Source organism: Ptychodera flava, chromosome 3, assembly GCF_041260155.1.
Source record: "Ptychodera flava strain L36383 chromosome 3, AS_Pfla_20210202, whole genome shotgun sequence".
Classification (NCBI taxonomy): Eukaryota; Metazoa; Hemichordata; class Enteropneusta; family Ptychoderidae; genus Ptychodera; species Ptychodera flava.
The window spans coordinates 15,061,387-15,068,378 of record NC_091930.1 but is presented as its reverse complement, the minus strand read 5'-3'; the positions used below and the strand labels follow the sequence as shown (position 1 = coordinate 15,068,378).

General features: G+C 36.0%; 1 long non-coding RNA gene across 1 annotated transcript; it reads right to left on the bottom strand.

The window, feature by feature from the left end:
• Window positions 1-750: 750 nt before the first annotated feature.
• Window positions 751-2,549, bottom strand: LOC139125059 (uncharacterized). The gene is made up of 3 exons (XR_011550138.1): window positions 2,483-2,549; window positions 1,684-1,857; window positions 751-871 (listed from the first exon to the last, which is right to left on the bottom strand). It is a non-coding gene; the product is annotated as an uncharacterized lncRNA (long non-coding RNA).
• Between the last annotated feature and the right edge of the window lie 4,443 nt (window positions 2,550-6,992).

The following is a 6,992-nucleotide window of genomic DNA, read 5'->3' as shown; positions in this document are numbered from 1 at the left end:
AAGGCGATAGAGTTGTATTATAAATACCTCGTTAATCCATTAGTTGAAGGCGTAATTACATATGATACGTTGACTAACTGACTAATAAAATATGTGAGTTACTGACACACACGATACCTTACCCAATGAGCAAATTCTTTATTATTAATGAAATTAAAGAGACCTACCCGAGCAAAGCAAATGTTAGAATCGTCAAGACAATGGAGAATAAAGAAATTCCACAGCCAATCACACTGATTAATTTCAATGACGTCACATGAATTGTTGGTACCTACGAAAATAGAAATTACACATTACACGAATATATATTCAAGGCACCATGGGGTATCACTGAGATATTGATAACTTCGGTTGCTAAAAGGTCTGTCACAAGACAAAATATGTATGTATGTATGTATGTATGTATGTATGTATGTATGTATGTATGTATGTATGTATGTATGTATGTATGTATATGTATGTATGTATGTATGTATGTATGTATGTATGTATGTATGTATCTATGTATCTATGTATGTATGTATGTATGTATGTATCTATGTATCTATGTATGTATCTTTGTATCTTTGTATCTTTGTATGTAGTATGTATGTATGTAATTTGAATGTATGTATGATATATACATGTATTAATTTATATTTTTTTAAACAACTAACAAATTGAATTCACATTTACTGTTGGACAACCTGTTCTTAATATCTAGTGAGCCATTTATACCAGATGATACAACACTAAAATGAGCAAACTTACTCCAAAGTCTCTTAAGCGGACAAGTACACCAAAACTAGTAAGATGGTTGCAGTGACAGATCGTTGCTGTCTGACTAGTGCTGTAGACGTGACATCCTGTAGAATTCCACGACATAGTTTGCCTGAAAGAAAAATATGCTGAGGACATTACATGTTTTATGCCTAAAATTTACATGAAATACCATTGTTTATCTCCTTTCTTCTTTTGGGATGCTCCTGGTTTACTCGGAAACAATACAGAGGAGATTAGTTGTGAGGTGCTAATTAAGGCAATTCAGCAATGCAAATCTGAATGAGAAATGACTAGTGAAAACGTCACACCTTTGCTTTGAGGTTTCTGTGCCACGAGACGTACAGATATAAACCACTGCCTTTGGCCATTGCAAAGGACTTTCTTATTATTGAGGTAATAGAAATGCTACTCATAACACAAAGCGTTATTTACAATAAGCCACCACAGATGATGACTATTGTTCCACTGTTTTGAGAGATTCAAGAGATATGGTCACAGACGACATTGCGTAATAGCCGCGGGTAACACGAGGAGTCACAGGTTAAATAGCAATCGAAAAAATCGCCTGCGGAATTATTTTTATCTATATCAAAATGGCCCATGCGTTCATTCATCTTTACTTGTGTTTGATTTTTAAAAACTGTTCAGTTACATACTGTCTGTAATCAAATGCTCCATGTCATCAGCCCACGCCATGTTTCTGTTCCAAGATCTTATGGTAATAAACTATATGATCGAGTTGTACCTTCAGAAATTGCAATAAAAACCACTAGCTTCAGACGTTGGCGATATAAACAGTTGCCAGCATAAACATTAAACCGTTTTCAAACAAAATAGCCAGTGTAAAATCTTAGGAAAACTGATATCTTGTTTAAAGAAGATGCAAGTTTCGCACTTTAAAATTATCGAAGCTTTACCTACCCGCCTTGCCCTCCATACTCCACGAATTCACAACTCACATCCTTGACCGACGTATTTAGCACGTCGTTGTGTTTAAAAGCCAGTTTCACTGGTGCATTGTCTGGCAGAGGAAACTTTGGCTTCGGATGTACCGTACTTGAGAGTATGACACTGTGTAGTGACCGACCTTCAACACTGAAAAGACAGGTGAGTTGTTTTTTGTAATAAAATATATTGAGCAGCTGTCTAACGAACCCAGGGACCAAGAGGCGAAACATATATTTTGACATTTCTTCAAAGGGACGATAGCTGTTACTCACGATGAGAAAATCGTAGTGTCTTAAACAAGATCACAACTGGCAATTGGCACATCTCGACAGCGTAGTAAATCACAAAAGAAGATGAATTTGAAACAAAAAATACAAGGTTACGTATGAAAAACAATTTATTTTCTCCAACATTCTCCGTACGCGAACCTCAATTACAATCCTAAGAATAGCGAATAATACTGCAAAATGTTTTTACAGCGGCAGCCTTTAAAAACGTAAGGTTTTGAACACACATATCTAAATTTGTACAAGGCAGAAATCTGCTTTTTTTATCAAACGTACTTGTTGGAGCTTCACGTCTTCGATCTCTTGTGTGGCTGACAATTATGGTTGGGGACCCACTTACCAAAGTCCTGTTCCAGGCTTAGCAAGAAAAGCTTAGAATGCCGCTAAATACTTGTTATATCCCTATACACACCATCGGTGTGAAATCGCGTTGCTACAGTACAATCCACTGAAAAATATCTTCATAACAACAGCAATAAACATACCTTGTATTTGCTATTTCCATGGCGACGCTCGGATTTGAGTATTTGACATTTACAAAGTATCCATTTCCTTAAGAGTACAATGAAATTCAATCAGTGCCTCGTACGAAACGCATTTCATCATTCTTAGCAGGTCCTTCATTAAAAAGAAACTACAATAGCGTTTTGAAATTGAGAATTTCGATACATTCGCTTCATTTTCTAATCAACATAAATTGCCAAAACGTGTAACTTCTTCCCATAATGATACATGCGACGATCAGTTTATTGGCACTTAAGTGTCACTCACTTCTGCTACCGATAAAGCAAAACACATGCTCTTCACAAAACTTCGCCTAATGGGGAATACAATTTATCTTAGGAAATTTGTACTGTTTCTACTTTAATAGATCGTCCAAATCCATTAATAGTGATTAGCCACTGTCGCAATATCTGTGTTCTTTGCTCAGCGTCGAGTCTATCTAGTTCCCGTTTCTGTTTTTGCCGAGAGATGCAAACTTGCTAACGAAAAGGCTTAGGTATGCCTAGGTCATTTTGTTTCAATGAGTCCGATCAATTAAAACAACACGGTCTTTTGAGTCAAAATAACTGCCCTCCTTACAGTAACACCTGAAAAGTACACCTCAGTGGTTGTAAAATGTGCAGATAATCACATGCCGAAGGGCAAACATAAAGACTTTAACTTACAACCGATACATGAATACGGGGGAAATATTACAGGAGAAGTTTGCGTAGCTTAAGAACTATTCAACAATGAGACTGCCTGATAACGTTTGCCAATGACAATGCATGTCAAACTCTTTCCGTTAGCAAAGCGCAGCAAGCAGCAAAATTATTTCCTTTATTTCTAGCTTTTTCACGTATGATGTGACGTGACTTTAATGATTGCTGATTGTTCTAAGTTTTTTAATTACAGCGTTTGCAGAGTCTGTTGCATGTGTTTATGTGTTCTTTGTATTTTTTTCAGTATTTGAGAAAAGTGTTCATTTTAAAGCTCACCCTGTCACTTGGCTTCGTGTTTTGAATCAGTATGAATAAATTAATAATATACTGAGTAGGGAACCAAACTATTACAAACACTAACGTTTGATAAAGTACCACTGCTTTAGATGCACGTTAGTGTACAAAATCAATAAAGGATCAGATAAATATTACCATCCGCCACAATAAAGCTGCATTTTAGTAATTACAGGGAATTTAACTATAGTTATGGTTTATGCTGTAAACGTATTTGACAATTTATACAGCAGACATTTTGAAATAAAGGTGGAATGGTGATTTTGGATTTTATGTACTCTGGCCTTTCTCAATAGGAGTCTATCAAACCAATCAATTCGATCCAAGAAGCACGAAACGATGGAATTTTAAGTCAGTTTTAGGGGATTCAGAATCAATAATCAATAGATCAAAGGCGGTAAGACCCACAATCAATTGTGATATATTCTCCTTAAACACTGATCGACGGGAAACGAGGCAGTTCAAAGTGATAGGGGCGAGCTCTATAATATAACATAAAGAAAATTATTGTCTCTTTTCTGTGCACATGAACCAGCAGACATATATTTTAAACTAACTCTTTATGCGTCCAAATGGCTTTTTTCTTTATTCGTCATACTCTGACAATTGTATTCTTGATGACTTTTAAAGATGACGGATTAAATATTTATTCATCACTCTAACCTTTCCTCCATTTTGATAGGTATATTCTCTTTAAAAGGTAGGGTTAAAATATCAGCTACATGAAATCGACTACAACAGTCATAACTCACCCATTGGCAAAACTTGTCTCGGTAACGTTATGTTGTCTCCATCTAAAGAAGAGGCATCTGTAGGAAAGATGTACTCTTCAACGTCCTCGCTGACAAAACTAATCAGTTCCATACTTACACCTGTAGGATACCATTAAAGAAAAGTATATCCTCGTTATGACCAGTCCTCAAAGGGCTAAATTACTTGCCGCTCTCAGTACTGTTCATCCTTTCTGAAGTCAAACCTTCGCCTTCTTTTGCTTGATTTTTGTTATTCGACAAGGTCACTAACGGCCACAACCTATGCAGAAACCTACAAAGTTGTTCACATACCTGGTCTTTACCTTCGAAGTTAATACTTAACTATGTACACTTTATGCGAGATCGTATCACTCAGAGGTTCATTGCAATTTAATTAAAATTATACGGATGTTTCTTCAATAGAAAGAACATTTAGCAGAAAGCCACAGAGAAAAGAGTTTGATTTGCCAAATATGAGGTGAATATGACTTAATATTATCAAGGCTAGCAACTCTTATATCGTTTACTTTGTGGTTAAAAGTTAGCAGCACGACGTATAATCGTCGGTGCATATTGGCGATCATATAACTTCAGAGAAGCTCGGCTTCGTCCGAGGAATACAAGGAGTCTGATGGCGGATAGAAGGTAAATTGAAGGTTTTCCAATCTTTCGGTGAAGCAGAAGAAATAAAGTGTAACTGATGACAATTTTCACTTCTTTGTATGTGTATAATGAAGCACGTTTTACGATGAAATACGCGTTAAACGAGAAACATTGCATAAAAACCCTATAATACTTACTGTATTAACATGGATTTTTGCCTGTATTTTAGCTGAAGAGTGCATATACAGATGAGTACAGTCAAGAATCCATTTTTTGTATTCACAAGCGTGTGTTCATGTGGATTCATGTGAATTCACGTGTATACTATAAATTAGGCAACTCATTAATGTGAATTTATCTGAATTATTAGGTTTTCATGCAGTGAAAGCTGTTTGGGCCTTAGATTTGTTGTTACAGTATGCACAAATAGGTGGTAAAGGAATTACGGTCGCCTTTAGAGCTGGTCTAAGGCTAAAGATGATCTAAGAGGTATCATACCTTGTGTCTTTGCTTTGACACTGTTTCAAAGGTTCCTACTTTCATTAGTTGTGATGGATAAATACAAGACAAGAATGGTTAGTAATCATAGGCGACCGGAAAATTTGTTTTTGATACGCAGGCTGGATGAAAGGGAAAGCAGCGGTAACGTGTAATAAGTTGTCTTCCTGATCTACAAAATAGCACGTACCTTTCATTTGTGTATGAAACACGGTTGGAATTAAATTGGGAGAATATGATCTTTTAATTGTTTAAATTTATCAAACGTTTTAGGTGTCCTATAACGGAGAGTTGCAATGTTACAAATTATTGATAACTATTACTGTATCGCAAAAATGATCAGCAGATGAGCTTATACTTGCAGACTAAACCAACATTACTATACTATTCTATTATCCAAATTAGAAGCAATCGTGTTAGTTGAAAATGCATTCCACCCTGTCAAGTAGCTTTCAAATGTTCTTTGGTTTTATTTTACAGCTAATGCAATGCCAATAACTTCTGGCATTATGGTTGTTATGATAATAATGGCCATAGTGGGAAAGAGCGTGATGAAAGCGTACGAGACCGACATCCTCTTAATTCTTGTGTTAAGTATTCTACTTACCGAGGTCGGTAGACGCTAGTCGAACTTTGACCGTCTCATTGTCAATGTAGCGATCATGGATTGTTTGTATGATATGTAAGCCAAACGCCTCTATCTTTCGAAGAGTATCATCACAGTTAGCTTGGCAGAAAGTGACGTTATCCTAACAAAAAACCAAAAAACAAAAACCATAAAGCACACAAGACAATAACATTAAAGGTAAAGTGGAATGTACAGAATAAATAAAGTATGATCTTAAGGTTCCATGATGCGTGTTTGGTTCTCTACTAACAAATGCGCACATAGACCCTTCAGAGTTATTATTTAAGAAAGGTCAAAGATTGACGCAAAAATGTGATGGACATGGGAAGGTAAAACTAGGCTTTCAAAAGTTTTCAAAGTGACTGTCAGATGAAATTCACTTAAAAAGTAATCGCAAGTGATTATGGATAGATGAGAGACATATATATCAAAAGACATACAGAGATATATGAATACGAGGACAGATAGATAGATAGATAGATAGATAGATAGATAGATAGATAGATAGATAGGTAGGTAGGTAGGTAGGTAGGTAGGTAGGTAGGTAGGTAGGTAGGTAGGTAGGTAGGTAGGTAGGTAGGTAGGTAGGTAGGTAGGTAGGTAGGTAGGTAGGTAGGTAGGTAGGTAGGTAGGTACGTACGTACGTACGTACATACATACATACATACATACATACATACATACATACATACATACATACATACATACATACATACATACATACATACATACATACATACCGTTTTTGTTTTGTCAAAAAGTGCCGCTAAACCCCAATTGAAGGCTTCTTCGAAGTTTTTAACTATATCCTCATTACGTGTTCCATGTGTCCTTGCAGAAATTTCAGCAAACTAATGTATATTACATACATGAATGGAAATAGCAGAAAATCAGTCACTATTACCTGACATTAATGGTGTGCCCCTAATTATGCACCACATTCCAAATGAATCATAATTAGTTTATGTTTAGTTGAGCCGTAGGCACGATTAATATATGAACTTATTACAAAGTA